General features: G+C 37.8%; 1 protein-coding gene across 3 annotated transcripts in view; it reads right to left on the bottom strand.

Annotated features, from left to right (window-relative positions):
• scai (suppressor of cancer cell invasion) overlaps positions 1-17,363 on the bottom strand; it is a 115,400-nt gene that overhangs the window by 96,770 nt on the left and 1,267 nt on the right. The gene's annotated exons all lie outside the window — the stretch shown is intronic.

The raw sequence follows: 17,363 nt of genomic DNA, 5'->3' as shown, positions 1-17,363 counted from the left end.
CTGGGCACTTTAATCCACCTTACTTTCAGCATTCCAATGGACTTGGCCTGTTTGAAGGTTTTTGTGCAAGACTTCCAGTTAGCCATTTTCGGTTATTTCAGTTGACTAGTTTGTATTCATCACAGCATCTATCAACACGGTCATTTAACATCTCATAGTTAATGTTAATAATTACAGATTCACAGAAAACTGCTATTGTTTGTGCAGTTAGGGGTTGCCTTAATAACTGGCACAAACAAAAGGTTTTCTTAGAGCAGCTGTTTTTTTTTGCTTTTTTTAACCATAAACTGCTCACCAGAGTGAATGTGAGACACCAAAGAATCTCCAGCTGCTTCCCCAAAATGAAGAAGCTCTTTGGTTTTGGTTACAAGCTTTTCATTTGGACACAAGACCTCTGGATACAGTATTTCTCCAAAGAAGTGTTTGAGCTCTGATGCTCTAGTGAAAACTCCAAGGCAGCATCTTATCAGGAGGATATTAGCTCTTAAATGTAAGTTCAATTGTGTGTGAACAAAGCTAAATGTTACTGAGATTAACTAGTTGTTTGACAGCCCAGTTGTCCAGAGTCCCTAAACAGCAACTGAAAGACAAGGATTTAATTTTTTCATGAATCTTTTGTTCTCCGATGTAACCGTGAGTAGGGCTGCACAATTAATTGAATATTGATCTCGATTACGATTTTGACTGCACACGTTTACATGAACATGATCGACTGCGATACTGACGTTTAAAGTTCGTCCTGTGCTCATAGAAAACTCAGCTGCATATCAAGTCAAGCACTTCCTAAACTTACAACCAGTCACCATAGAGTGGTGCAGGGATGACGTCATTTTGTATTCCAAAACCCGGAAACGAGTTAGCATTTTAGCGCTGTTTAGTTCTGGCGATTGTATTTAGGCTTCAAACTTCATAAAAGTTGTCTTAATGGACAAAAAATGTTAGTATTGTAAACTTTTTTGACTACGGAGCTTATTTTTTGCAATAATCCAAAAGCCTATGGGAAAATCCTATTTGGATTTTGTCGAGGGAGCCAGCGTGATGCTAACTTCCGGGTTCCTGTACAAAATTACGTCATCCCTGCACCACTCTATTGGGTGATCTGGCTGCGTCTCTCCTCCTGTAAACACTGTTATTGCCATTTCTGCATAGGCCTGAATTGTTTTCATTTGGTTGCATATTATTATATTTGATTGCATAATTTCATTTGGTTGATGTCATTTTTATTTTTAATTATCCTATATTTTGGGTACAATTGTATTTATATTCTGCTTCTACGAGATGATGTACTTTAAGGATCAGTCTAATTTGATGCAAAGCTTTGTACATTAGTAGGAATGTAGCACAACATGGAGGTGAAAGCAGTGGTCTGTTTATTTAAATGTGAAAGTGCAATAAAAATATGTTGTCCCTGAAGTCAATGAATAATCGTGATAAATAATCATGATCTCAATATTGATCAAAATAATCATGATGATCATTTTGGCAATAATTGTGCAGCCCTAACCATGAGATTGGCTTGCTAGCAAGCTAACATTAGGTATGTCTGTTCATAACAGTAGTTTGCGTAGTCAAATAGTTACACTCATAGTTCAGAATTAGCAGCTAAAGAAAGGCAAAACAACTTGTACCTGAAAAAAGTGGAGGTTTTATATATATATATATATATATATATATATATATATATATATATATATAAATATATATATATATATAATTTCTACTTGCGTTAAAATCCAAAAAATCTTGGAAATGTCCTTAAGTATCTAAACATAAAGTACTACGAGTTATTGCAGTTATGGACAGTTTCTATTAACGAAACCTGCGTGATTGCAGGCATGAGTTAGTTGGTCATACCTTCCATACAGGGGTCTCCTTAACAGAAATAAATTGATATTATTATTATTATTATTATTATTAATAACAACAATAACAACAAAAACAACAGCCACAATCAGCTATCTGCAGGGGCCAAGCACTGTTTGCAGACTGCACCACAGGTAGCTAATTTGAGCACTAACTTGCATATAACACTAAAGCAACCACAGATGAATTAAAATTTCATAAAGGTAGCTTAATGCTAAAACTGTAAAGTATGTGCTGCAATGTGATTGGCTGATGGCAGTTATGTTTTTGTAGTAACCTAGTCAACAGTAAAAATCTTTTCACAGATTAGCACAACTATGTAGCACAACAGATTTTAGCTTGATTGGATTTATGGCCTGAGCAACAGTAATCTGGCCCCAATTAAAATCTGCAACATTGCAACATGAACTGTATTTCATAGAACTACTGTACTGTAGGAGAGCATACATATGTGCAGGTCACACATGCTGACTGGAATTGTGAAAAGAATTTAATGCAAAGTTTTACATGGCTGTCCATTTAATAATCACACTAGGATAACGTTTCATGATATGGGAAACTATTTAAAACTTGTTTAAACAAAGTTATGGTTAAAAAGATGAATGCACTCACCAGACTCTCAGACTCTAGAATCATCCTATTTGACTTTCACAGTGTTACCTGATTCAGGTACAAAATGTCCCTAAACCTTGCTTTAGACATACACATAATTTTGGATAGCTTCATATACAGAAAAATACAGATTTTAGATAGAATGGCTAGATTAAGATCCATATAAACCAGGGGTATTAAACTCAAATTTGGTCCTGCTAAGGACAAACATGTCCAGAGACTCCCAAATCTCTCTCTCTTCTCTTTTCTGGTGGTGTACACATACGTTTCCAAATGTCTGCCATTTTCTGACTATGTAGTATTTGGTAGGTTATACTACTTCCCTAAAAAACTTAAAAAACTTCCCGAAAAACAACTTGTCAAATTTTCACCAAGAAAAAAAAAAACAGCAAATTTTAATCTTTGTACATCAAACAGCTGAGGAGATACAGTATCTCACAAAAGTGAGTACACCCCTCACATTTTTGTAAATATTTGATTATATCTTTTCATGTGACAACACTAAAAAAATGACACTTTGCTACAATGTAAAGTAGTGAGTGTACAGCTTGTATAACAATGTAAATTTGCTGTCCCCTCAAAATAACTCAACACACAGCCAATAATGTCTAAACCGCTGGCAACAAAAGTGAGTACACCCCTAAGTGAAAATGTCCAAATTGGCCCAATTAGCCATTTTCCCTTCCCGGTGTCATGTGACTTGTTAGTGTTACAAGGTCTCAGGTGTAAATGGGGAGCAGGTGTGTTAAATTTGGTGCCATCGCTCTCACACTCCCTCATACTGGTCACTGGAAGTTCAACATGGCACCTCATGGCAAAAAACTCTCTGAGGATCTGAAAAAAAAGAATTGTTGCTCTACATAAAGATGGTCTAGGCTATAAGAAGATTGCCAAGACCCTGACACTGAGCTGCAGCATGGTGGCCAAGACCATACAGCGGTTTAACAGGACAGGTTCCACTCAGAACAGGCCTTGCCGTGGTCGACCAAAGAAGTTGAGTGCATGTGCTCAGCGTCATATCCAGAGGTTGTTTTGGGAAATAGACGTATGAGTGCTGTCAGCATTGCTGCAGAGGTTGAAGGGGTGGGGAGTCAGCCTGTCAGTGCTCAGACCATACGCCGCACACTGCATCAAATTGGTCTGCATGGCTCTCGTCCCAGAAGGAAGCCTCTTCTAAAGATGATGCACAAGAAAGTCCGCAAACAATTTGCTGAAGACAAGCAGACTAAGGACATGGATTACTGGAATCATGTCCTGTGGTCTGATGAGACCAAGATAAGCTTATTTGGTTCAGATGGTGGCAACCAGGTGAGGAGTACAAAGACAAGTGTGTCTTGCCTACAGTCAAGCATGGTGGTGGGAGTGTCATGGTCTGGGGCTGCATGAGTGCTGCCGGCACTGAATGCCATGAATGCCAACATGTACTGTGACATACTGAAACAGAGCATGATCAGTATGCAGTATTCCAGCATGATAACGACCCCAAACATACCTCCAAGACAACCACTGCCTTGCTAAAGAAGATGAGGGTGAAGGTGATGGACTGGCCAAGCATGTCTCCAGACCTAAACCCTATTGAGCATCTGTGGGGCATCCTCAAACGGAAGGTGGAGGAGCACAAGGTCTCTAACATCCACCAGCTCCATGATGTCGTCATGGAGGAGTGGAAGAGGACTCCAGTGGCAACTTGTGAAGCTCTGGTGAACTCCATGCCCAGGAGGGTTAAGGCAGTGCTGGAAAATAATGGTGGCCACACAAAATATTGACACTTTGGGCCCAATTTGCACATTTTCACTTAGGGGTGTACTCACTTTTGTTGCCAGTGGTTTAGACATTATTATTCTTCAGTGTTGTCACATGAAAAGATATAATCAAATATTTACAAAATTGTGAGGGGTGTACTCACTTTTGTGAGATATTGTATATGCATTTTTTTGTTACAACAACCACTATGGGCCAACTGTTATAGGATTTGAGGGGTAGCCAGTGTGCTTCTGATTATGTATTATGTAAATCTGACCTGTAGCAGCCAACATGTTTGGACAATCAATATTGTTTTAGTACGTTTGGGTCATCAAACACTCTATTGGTTACATGTGAATTGACAGGACTAGTTTGAAAAAAAAATTATTTCAGAAAATTTAAACAAAGCAGAAAGAAAGTCAGCCAAAGCCAAAAATGCAGGAGGACTCAGGAATTCCCTACAATTTGAAGATGTAAACCAAAATTAATTTATTATAGCACCCCTTCTGGTGGCTATGGGTCATTTCATTTGCCTGAGTCGGGGGTGGGATATGGGACCTAACCAACAAATTTAGTGGCAATAGTTCAGTAATAATCCTGTCTTATTGCTGTTTAAGCAAATTAGGCTCAATCAATTAGAATTGACTGACATCTAACGGCCATATTGTTTACAAAACATTTTTAAGAATTATTAAGGCTCACACTCTGCTGAGTAGTTTCACAACTAAATTATGATAGGACAAAAATCCCAGGACAAGTTCTCAAAAGAAGGTTTTGCATATGAAATTATTAATCTAAATTATCAAAAATTTGAGTGGGTGGAGCTAAATGGTCCAAAAGGCACATTTTTCATTTGAAGGCACAGCATGAGAAAAAAGTTCCACTGTTCCACCTTATTTTACAAAAGATATTCTTGTTTTTACATGTAAAAACATGAATAGCACCCCCAGAAGCCAAGTTGAGTAAAACCATCAATTATTACAGGGTCCATACTTTCATGATAAGTTTTGTGATAATAGCTCAATGTTACCTCTGTCAAATGCCTACTGAAAGCTGATTATCAGATGTTAGCCATGCTTTTAAGTAACCAGGTCATCATCAAATATCACACAGAGATGCACATGCATAAAGATACAGCATGCCAAGTTTCAGCTCGATCAGACGTACAGTTCTTGAAAAACAGATATTTGACCTTAGCTCTGACCTTATGCATGACCGTGCCCCAAACTTTGCACATGACCTCAGAATTTTATATATGTCTGTATATATGTTTTAGGTTTCATTCAAACAGACATGACTTGTTGCTGTTTGAGTAAATTAGACTCCACCTCATTAGAATTGATTTACATGTGGCGGCCATATTGTTTACAAATATTTTCATGTTTTTAAAAAGTATTTAGGGTCACACTCTGTGGAGTAGTTTGACACCAAAGCACCAAAGTTAGGAGAATTTCTCAAAAGTTTTACATATGCTAATTAGCTAAAAATCTAAGTGGGTGGAGCTAAAAAAATTTTTTTTTGTTCGAGAGAACCCAATGAATAACTATCAAAAAAATTTCAGTGTTGGACATGATAATCGAGATATGAGCCAAAACATAAAACGCCTCTATAGCGCCACCATTAGGCCGATAGGTCTCTCTTGTCCAAGTAGTAGGAGGGAGTACAACATACTGGCCAGATTTTGGAGAAGAAAAAGTAACTTTTGTTACTTTACTACATTTACAAGCAAGTGCTTACAAATCTAACTGGAAGTCTCGCACAAAATGAGGAAGTGTGCGCTATTACTTACTGCCGCGTTGAAAAATAAGGTGGATAGGATAACCTGTACAACCTGCAATTATTCAATCGGCCAATCATGCAGCAGCGCAATGCATAAAACCATGCAGGTGCAGGTCAAGAGTTTCAGTTACTGTTCACATTAAACAACCGAATGGGTACAAAAATATGATGAAAAATTAGATATGAACTGAAACAATTTAATACTGCAACCATGAATGAGTTGCCTATGGAAGAAATAACTACTTTATTGACATTTGCAACTAATTAAATGGGAGTTGTGGGCAAGTGAAAGGACCTGAGCGACTTTGACAAGGGCCAAATTGTGATGGCTAGATGACTGGGTCAGAGTATCTCCAAAACAGCAGGTCTTGTAGTGTGTTCCCGGTATGCAGTGGTTAGTACCTACCAAAAGTGACCAGTGAACCAACGACAGGGTCATAGGTGACCAAGGCTCACTAATGCATGCTGACAGTAAAGGCTAGCCAACCTGGTCCAATCTCACAGAAAAGCTAGCACAAATTGCTGAAAAGGATAATGTTGGCTATAATAGAAAGGTGTCAGAACACAGTGCTTGCTGCGTATGGGAGTGCGTAGCTGCAGATTGATCAGAGTGACCATGCTGACTCCAGTCCACCTACAATGTACACATGAACATCAGAACTGGACCATGGGCCAATGGAAGAAGGTGGCCTGGTCTGATGAATCATGTTTTCTTTTACATCATGTGGACAGCCCTGTGTTTGTGTGTTGCTTACCTGGGAAAGAGATGGCTCCAGGATGAACTATGAGAAGAAAGGAAGCTGGCAGAGGAAGTATGATTCTCTGGGCAATGTTCTGCTGGGAAACCTTGGGTCCTGGCATTCATGTGGATGTTACTTTTACACATACCACCTACCTAAACACTGTTGCAGACCAAGTACACCCCTCCATGCCAACAGTATTCCCTAATGACAATGAGCTCTTTTAGCAGGATAATGTACTCTGCCACTCTGCAAAAAATGTTTAGGAATCGTTTGAGCAACATGATAGATTTAAATCTCTCTTTTGGGAAATCTGGACAATGTTAGTTTTGAGATGTCTTGTTTGTTTTTTCATGCTAAAAATGAGGGAAAAAAAGGAAAATTCTGTCATTTACTCAACCTCATGTTGAGAATGACTTTCATTTGACGGTGATAAGTAGATGTTTGAGATGGCAGAATTTAATTTTAATTGACAGCCACAGTCACCATTCACTTTAATTGTATGGAAAGAAGGATGCATTGAAAGTGAAGAATTATGGTGCCCAGGAAGAGATGGGTTTGGTTAACTTAGTCTTGTTGTGGACATAACATATTAACTCATGGGAATGTGATATGTCGTTCCCTCAAAACAGGATCTTGAAGGCCATGACTTCACATTGCATGGCCACGTCTTAAGGATGTCGTTACATTGACAAAATGATCTTGTGGCCTCAAAATAATATATTTTCACCACAACATATTTTCAGCTTCCCATGAGTCGTGCCCACAAATAAAAGTTAACCGAACCTGTCCCCTCCTGGGCACTGTTAATAAAAAAAAAAAAAAAAAAAAAAAAAAAAAAAATATGATTGGGGCCATCAATCTGCCCAAGATATTTTGTTTCACCAAATAAAAAGAAGTCAGGTTTGGGACCAAATGGGGTTTACTAAATGATGATGGAGTTTTAATTTGTGGTCAAATATCCTTTTAACTCAAAGAACTTTATTGTATTCTCAATTACTCTACAGATGTGTTAAATATTTTTCCAACTTACAGGAATCAGCAATCAGTTTAAAAAAATCAGTTTAGCCATAACAAACCATATTTGTGGTTAATGTTTTAATGCCAGTTTGTACATTTAAGGACTTAATATTAGTCTTGAATGCTTTAACACAAAATGCTTTGTTGTTTGCCTAATAATAATAATTCTTATAGTAAACATATATTTCTTAAAATTCTTACACTATTCACTATTAAGTTAGGTGTATTTTTTTTTAAAATTATTATTATTTGAGTGATATTTGTGTCATGTTTACAGTCATTGAAATCTTCTCCATGCTACTTTATTAAACAGGCTATTATTTATATTAAAAATGTAATTCTACTGTGGTTATTTATCAATAATATGAAATATTAGTTCATAAAAGGTATCTCATAAAAGATTCTATATAGAACCTTTTCATAGACTACAAAGAACCCTGTAGGGTTCTTTTGACTGAACCCTTAAAAAGGGTTCTATATAGTACCTTTTAGGGGTTCCAAATATGAAGCATACGAGAAAACTCTTAAAAGATTCTATATAGAACCTTTTCTTCTAAGAGTGTATGACATAAAATCTTGCAAATAAAAGGTGTGCAGCATGGAGAAGGAAAATGTCTGCTCTTAACCACTGACACACATCATATCCCCATAGTACTGCCCCACAGTAACAGCCCAACAAATAGGGGGACAATTAAGAATCAGTCATATAGGGCAGAGCTTCTCAACCTTTTGTTACTAAAGCCCCCCCAAGCCTCCCCTGTCATGTGGCACCCCCCCCCCCCCCCCATTGGAGGAGACCAGGTATAATGATTTATTCTTTATAAAATCTATCTATATGTAACGTAATCTATAATCTGTTTTTGATGGACAGATAGATGCTTTTGCTTGTGTGTTTTTGTACCTTTTTTAATTACTTTTCAGAACTTTTACGATTTTTAAAAATAACTTTTATAAAACTATTTAATGGAAAGATATAGAACATGAATGACCAAAAATGTTTCTGAACACTATAACTACTTTGAACAAGAGAACTAGGTTGTAATAATGTACTATTTTACATGTAAAACATGTTGCATTCCATTAGTCTTGCATTCTAAAAACATTCGCACATGAATGATGTAAATTGGGACGAAGGCCGCGTCTATATAATAATCCGATATTAACCCGATTAAGACAATACTCTGATTAAGAAAGTACCATGTAAACAGTGACTACTGATTACCTTAATCCGACTAAAGTCATACTTGAAGTACAGTGCATCCGGAAAGTATTCACAGCGCTTCACTTTTTCCACATTTTGTTATGTTACAGCCTTATTCCAAAATGGATTAAATTCATTATTTTCCTCAAAATTTTACAAACAATACCCCATAATGACAACGTGAAAGAAGTTTTTTTGAAATCTTTGCAAATTTATTAAAAATAAAAAAACAAAAAAGCACATGTACATAAGTATTCGCAGCCTTTGCCATGACACTCAAAATTGAGCTCAGGTGCATCCCGTTTCCACTGATCATCCTTCAGATGTTTCTACAACTTGATTGGAGTCTACCTGTGGTAAATTCAGTTGATTGGACATGATTTGGAAAGGCACACACCTGTCTATATAAGGTCCCACAGTTAACAATGCATGTCAGAGCACAAACCAAGCCATGGAGTCCAAGGAATTGTCTGTAGACCTCAGAGATAGGATTGTATCAAGGCACAGATATGGGGAAGGGTACAGAAACATTTCTGCAGTATTGAAGGTCCCAAATGAGCACAGTGGCCTCCATCATCCATAAATGGAAGAAGTTTGGAACCACCAGGACTCTTCCTAGAGCTGGCCGCCCAGCCAAACTGAGCGATCGAGGGAGAAGGGCCTTAGTCAGGGAGGTGAACAAAAACCCGATGGTCACTCTGTCAGAGCTCCAGCGTGTCTCTGTGGAGAACCTTCCAGAAGAACAACCATCTCTGCAGCACTCCACCAATCAGGCCAGATGGAAGCCACTCCTCAGTAAAAGGCACCTGACAGCCCACCTGGAGTTTGCCACAAGGCACCTGAAGGACTCTCAGACCATGAGGAACACAATTCTCTGGTCTGATGAAAAAGATTGAACTCTTTGGCCTGAATGGCAAGCATAATGTCTGGAGGAAACCAGGCACCAGTCATCACCTGGCCAATACCATCCCTACAGTGAAGCATGGTGATGGTAGCATCATGCTGTGGGGATGTTTTTCAGCGGCAGGAACTGGGACACTAGTCAGGATCGAAGGAAAGATGAATGCAGCAGTATACAGAGACATCCTTGATGAAAACCTGCTCCAGAGCGCTCTGGACCTCACACTGGGCCGAAGGTTCATCTTCCAACAGGACAACGACCCTAAGCACACAGCCAAGATAAAGGAGTGGCTACAGCAGAACTCTGAATGTCCTTGAGTGGCCCAGATAGAGACAAGACTTGAACCCGATTGAACATCTCGGGAGAGATCTGAAAACGGCTGTGCACTGACGCTCCCCATCCAACCTGATGGATCATGAGAGGTCCTGCAAAGAAGAATGGGAGAAACTGCCCAAAAATAGGTGTGCCAAGCTTGTAGCATCATACTCAAAAAGACTTGAGGCTGTAATTGGTGCCAAAGGTGCTTCAACAAAGTATTGAGCAAAGGCTGTGAATATTTGTGTACATGTGCTATTTTGTTTTTTTATTTTTAATAAATTTGCAAAGATTTCAAACAAACTTCTTTCACATTGTCATCATGGGGTATTATTTGTAGAATTTTGAGGAAAATAATGAATTGAATCCATTTTGGAAGAAGGCTGTAACATAACAAAATGTGGAAAAAGTGAAGCGCTGTGAATACTTTCCAGATGCACTGTATGAGCAAAGAAGGCTGTGAAAAATTGTCTATTGTTGTAATTTTTTATTAACTTTTGTTTAAAAAAAATTCACTAAAATACTCTGCTCTCATGGATATCAAAGAATTGCAAACAACACAGGTGTATATATATATGTGTGTGTGTGTGTGTGTGTTAAATATCTTTTAATTGTACAACAATTATGAGAAAAATATATTTGGAACAGGAATTTGTTCAACCATGACTTCCTGTTTCACAGGAGTATAAATATAAGGTAACACATAGGCCAAATTCCCTTAGTCATTCATAACAATGGGTAAGACCAAGGAATATAGCTGTGATGTGTGGCAAAAGATCGTTGAGCTTCACAAAATGGGAAGTGTCTATAAGAAAATAGCACAAGCATTGAATATGCCCATTTCCACCATCAGGGAAATAATTAAGAAGTTCAAGTCAACTGGAAATGTTATGAATCAACCTGGAATTGGATGTGTGTCTATATTGTCTCAACGCACTGTGAAGAGGATGGTTCGAGGGGCCAAAAAATTTCCAAGCATCACAGCTGGAGAACTGCAGAAGTTAGTTGAATCTTGGGGTCAGAAAGTCTCCAAAACTACAATCCGAAGTCACCTGCATCACCATAAGTTGTTTGTAAGGGTTTCAAGAAAAAATCGTATACTCTCATCCAAAAACTCAAGCATCTTCAGTTTGCCAGACACTACTGGAACTTCAAATGGGATAGATGAAACCAAAATAGAGCTTTTTGGCAATAAATACCAAAGTTTTGGCGCACACAGAGAGGTAGTCATAAGGAAAAGTACCTCATGCCCACCGTTAAACATGTTGGCAGCTCTTTAATATTTTGGGGCTGTTTTTCTGCCAGAGGACCTGGACATTTTGTTAGGATACAGTGGGCAGGACTCTACAGTACGACCATTTCACTTGCATTTGCGACTGAAAAGTACTTTGTGCAACTGTGAAAAAATATATATTCGCACCGGTGCGAGTGACCTGTACAGAGTTGTATGATACAATCAGAATAAAAACTACAACTCCAAAATGCATCTAGCACCACCACACAACAGTTACTTTCACACTACTTTTCATCACCTACAAGGTGGGGTGTAATTCAAACTTCTTTATCAAATAATTCCTCACCAATCATAATCAAGAGTAGCAACTGTTCAGTCTGTAAACATACAGTATGCTGCCGCTCTCCCTTCACCAACTCAGGCAGTGCATTCATTTCATTTAAACTCACGGTTGCCAGATATCACTTGAAAAGTCAACACCAGTTTTCAGTTTGTTTAATCCCCCAAAAACGGAATATTATCAGCAGACATGGCAACACTGTACTGGGGGCACCCATCTAAAACTGATAAACAAACAAACAAAAAAACTAATAAAATGTAAAGACAGAAAATGCGGTTAGTTATAAATAAATAATTTAATTAAAAAAATTATATAACAAATTCATAAAATATAAATAAATTGTGAAATGAAATAATGTTTAATTACTATGGGTTGCATTTAATATCAATTTTACATTAAGCTTAGTAGGCTTCTATTTCCTTAGAAGGCTATTAGCCTTCTTTTTCCTAATATGGACCATGTTTGTGTTAGTCTACTTTTAATTAGGACTCTTTATTGTTTAAAATATTTAAAAATAAATATTTTATGCTTGTTTATTCATCAATTAACCAACAGTATTTCTCATTGCTATTATTTTAATTAACAGTGACAATGAGCAAAGAGCTTACATTTAACTGTTAATGATAGACCTCCTGATTAAAGCTTAAAAAAAAAAAAAAAAAAGACTGGTATCTGGATCGGTATCGGTTGATCAAGATGACAAGAAATCGGTATCTTCTGTAAAAATCCTGATCGGAAGATCAGTAATGAACACCATTAAACTAAAGAGCTTTGCATCTGGTCGATAAATGAACTCACCCAATCACATCCTATATGAGATTTAGGGCTGCAAAATTAATCGAAAATCGATCTTGATTATGATTTTGACTGCCCACGATTACATGAACATGATCGACTGCGATATTGACGTTTAAAGTTCGTCCTCCACTCATAGAAAACTACACTTCATATCAAATCAAGCAGTTCCTAAACTTACAGCCAGTCACCATAGAGTGGCGCAGGGATGACGTCATTTTGTATGCCAAAGCCCGGAAACAAGTTAGCATTTAAGCCATTCTGGTTCCATCCCAAAATCAATGGGTTTTTTGAATGGGATTTTGGTTAAAAGCCTGAAATAATGTCTGTGGTGAACACAAGCTCAAAATATTTTTCATGTTTTATTCTACGACATAAAATATGTCAGTAAAACCCCACTCCTGATTTTTTTTTTTAAAGCTTTTACGTGCATTGAAAAAGGCAGTTGCTAACGGTCGTGTAATGAGGGTTTAGGACGGATGCAAGTGCAGACAAGAGCTTAATTGAAGAGAGGCAGACAAATCCAAAATGTGAGACAATAGCGTGGTCAAAAACAAGCAAAAGTTCAGGCGATCAGCAAACGGGCATAAACTAGGCTAAACAAGATTCAAACAACGAGGTCGAGAGCAGGATCAAAACTATGAGACGTGAAACTATGAACAAAAGCTTGGTGCACGGAAACTCACGCAATACTTTGCGTCGAACAAAGAGATACGAGGGGTTTAAATGACAAACGTAATTAAGGGTGAACACAAAACAGCTGAGACAAATGACGACACATAAGGGAACAACCAATGACAATACAGGGGCAGGAATCATAACAAATGCACACGTAGAAAGTAAACAAAGTCAATGTCACTAAAAGAGTGTGCTGCATGCTCCAGCGCTTACGAAATCATGACACAAACAAGTTGCTAAATGGCACTACAGAGGTTGTCGTGGACATTAAACGTCATCATGCCGAACAGGAAAAAACTTTGCAGATAAACTGGTTCAGGTATGCTGTGCACAATCCCCCCCCCCAAAAAAAAACGTGGATGAAGATCCAACCACAGAGTAAATCCGTAATATGGAAAATGTTTTAAATCAAGTTTGGAAAAGTTTTCGGAAGCTTGGTGATGGTGACGTTGAAGTTGAACGACCATGGTGTAGTTCGTTTATAGCATACGGTTAGCTGTTTATTTCTGCCGATTGTATTTAGGCTTCTAACTTCATAAAAGTTGTGTTAATTTGTGAAAATTATCTTGATGGACAAAACATGTTAGTATTGTAAACGTTTGTTGATCACAGAGCTTTTTTTTGGCAATAATCCAAAAGCCTATGGGAAAATCCTATTGGGTTTTTGCTGAGGGAACTAGTGTGATGCTAACTTCCAAGTTCCGGCACAAAATGACGTCATCCCTGCACCTCTCTATTGAGTGATTGGCTGCGTCCCTCCTCCTGTAAACACTGTTACTGCCTTTTCTGCATAGGCCTGAACTGTTTTCATTTGGGTTCATATTGCTATATTTGATTGCATATTTTCATTTGGTTGATGGTATTTTTTATTTTTACTTATCCTATATTTTGGGTACAATTTTATTTAGATTTTGCTTCTACAAGATAAGGCACTTTAAGGACCAGTCTAATTTGATGTAAAGATTTGTACATTAGCAGGAACGTAGCACAACATGGAGGTGAAAGCAGTGGTCTGTTTATTTAAATATGAAAATACAATAAAAATATGTTTCCCTAAAATCAATAAATAATCGTGATAAATAATCGTGATCTCAATATTGATCAAAATAATCGTAATATCAGATAGGCCTATATACACCATGTACGCAGAGCAGTTCAAGAATTGGCTTCAGCCCAGAAGTTGTTATTTTTTGCATACAGCCTGTAAAATTAACTGAAAATATTACATTTAGTTTATCAGAAGGTAAATTAATTTGTCACGGCTCACGCTATGTTCATAAATTCTGTCATAATTGACAGAATTAACTTTAACGTGGCACATTAATGTTACCATCTCTAAGAAAAAAACTCAACTTCAACCGTGCTCCTAAATTTTTGCAATTAGGAGCACAAGTGCTCCTAAAAGAAATTGTTACCGTAGAGCCCTGGTGGGGGTAAATAAGTATTGAGCACGTCAAACCTTTTTCCAGTAAATATATTTCCAATGAGGTTATTCACATGAAATTTTCACCAGACATCAGTATTAACTCAAGAAAACCACAAATATAAATAATTCACAACATTAAAATCCATAAATAAAGTTATGTGTAATAAAGTGGAATGACACAGGAAAAAAAAAGTCACACAAACAAAAAGCAGTTCTCCAAGGCAAGGTAAGGCAAGGAACTAGCTGAAATCTGTAAGTAGTTAGAAAGTAATTATACCTTCTATCTGTGCAAATTAATATCAGTTGTGTTAGTAAATTGATGGAATATAAAAAAGGCTTTTCGTTACCAAGGTGTCGCACAAGAAATGGGTGATGGGTACTCATAATGGGTAAAAGCAAAGAGCTCTCCCAAGAACTTCGCAACCTTATTGTTGCGAAACATACTGATAGAATCGGATACAGACCTATTTCAAAACTTCTGAATCTTCCAGTAAGCACCATTTGGGCCATTATCCGCAAGTGGAAGCAACATCACTCCATCATCAACCGGCAACACACAGGAGCCTCTCACAAGATTTCTGACCAGGGAGTCAGAAGAATAGTCAGAAGAGTAACCCAAGAGCCAAGGACCACTCTGAAAGAGCTCCAGAAACACTCGGAGGCAGCAGTTGTCATCGTTACAGAGATAACAATAGGCAATGCACTCCACCACCATGGCCTCTATGCACGCTCACCCCGTAAGACTCCATTACTAAAGAAAAGGCATATCGAAGCTCATTTAAAGTTTGCTACAACTCATTTGGACAAGCTTATGAAATACTGTGAGTGTAGTCTGGTCAATGAGAGCAAAATGTAACTTTTTGGCTGTCATACTACACACAATGTTTAGAGAAAAAAATGGCACTGCACATTAACCCTTAAAACACTATACCAACAGTGAAGTTTGGAGGTGGAAGCATCATGGTGTGGGGCTGTTTTTCATCACATTGTACTGGCAGACTTCATATAATTGAAGTAACTATGAATGGAGCTCTTTACTGAAAGATCCTTGAGAAGAATCTGCTGCCATCCACCAGGATGATGAAGATGAGACATGGGTGGACCTTCCAGCAGGACAATGATCCAAAGCATACAGCAAAGGAAACTCTCAATTGGTGTAAGAGAAAAAAAATCAAGGCATTAGAATGGCCCAGTCAATCACCTGACTTGAATCCAATTGAACAAGATTTAAAGACAATATGTTTAGAAGAATGGGCCAAAATCACACCTGAATACTGCGGCCGATTAATTTCTTCATACAGGAAGCGTCTTGACGCTGTCATTACAAACAAAGGCTTCTCCACTAAGTATTAAATAGATTTCAGTTAGCATGTTCAAGATTTTTTTTTCTGCGTCATTCCTCTTTATCACACACAGCTTCACTAGCTGCGTTTACATGGACAACAATAATCCACTCTTAACCCGATTAAGACCATACTTTGAATAAGAAACTACCATGTAAACAGCAATTTTTACTTACCTTAATCTAATTAAGGTCATACTCGAATTAAGCTCTAATCGAACTAAGACAGGTAGAGTACTCCTGTTTTAGTCGCATTATCGACGTGTATTACAGACGACGTGTATTACAGACACCTTAATCACATTATGAACGTCGTGTGAGAGTTTTCACCACATTTTGCAACAGGACACGATCACACATAGCAGTTTTCAAGATTTTACAGCAAACAAGAGAGTTCGGCTGCGTCCCAAACCGCATACTTACCTACTATAGGCCTGTAGTGGGGAAAAATATATGCATCTCGGCTACTATATATACGGTAAGTATGCGGTTTGGGACACAGCCCACGGCTTCAAGCAGTTGTCTATTAGCACGTATAGCATGACAAATAATTAACTACATTTAAAGCGTTCGTAAAAAAATTAAATAAAAACACCCAAAACTGTATACGGTACCATAACGAAGACGAACTGTATGTTAATATGTGAAATTCTGGAGGGACGTCGGACGGCGTGGAGCGGTGACGTAATGACGCGGGCTGTTAATCTAATTGTGTTCTATAACATGTAAAACGGGAACACGACAGGAGTATTCTAAAAGCGACTCATGTAAACACCTTAATCACATTATTATCTTAATCAGAGTAAGGTCAATAATTAGATTACTGCTGTCCATGTAAACGTAGTCATTTATGGACTTTAATGTTTGGATTTCTTTTTGTGTGGATTTCTTGAGTTAATACCAAAGTCTGGTGAAATTTCTTATGAATACCCACACTGGAAATATATTTACTGTAAAAAAATATATATTTCTGCAACAAAAATCTACACACACTTAAAGACTCTTCTGGACACGCTGACCAATCTCAGATTTATGTTGGTTTCAAATAAAGATAAATGCCATGCTGTCTAATGTACGTTTATCTTCAGCATCACTTTAATCCAAATCCCGCATATTGCATAAACACTCGGAGCAGCACAAGGGTTTACACATCCTATTCATTCATAGTTATCCTGCACCGTTATTTCAGTACAGCGACCTTAATGAGTCTCGTTAAAAGGTTATATATTTTTTCGAAGCGTACTGATCTCCATAACAGTAGAAGAACCAGGACACACGCTGTAGTCTAACAACCTAAACAGCATACGACCTGGTCAAAATAGTACGCTAGCAATACCGATTCAATTGATAAATCCCAAACCGCTTCCTACCAAG

The sequence above is a fragment of the Ictalurus furcatus genome, chromosome 28 (assembly GCF_023375685.1).
Source record: "Ictalurus furcatus strain D&B chromosome 28, Billie_1.0, whole genome shotgun sequence".
Lineage (NCBI taxonomy): Eukaryota > Metazoa > Chordata > Actinopteri > Siluriformes > Ictaluridae > Ictalurus > Ictalurus furcatus.
The sequence above is the reverse complement of the archived record's forward strand: the minus strand, read 5'-3'. Positions and strand labels throughout refer to the sequence as shown.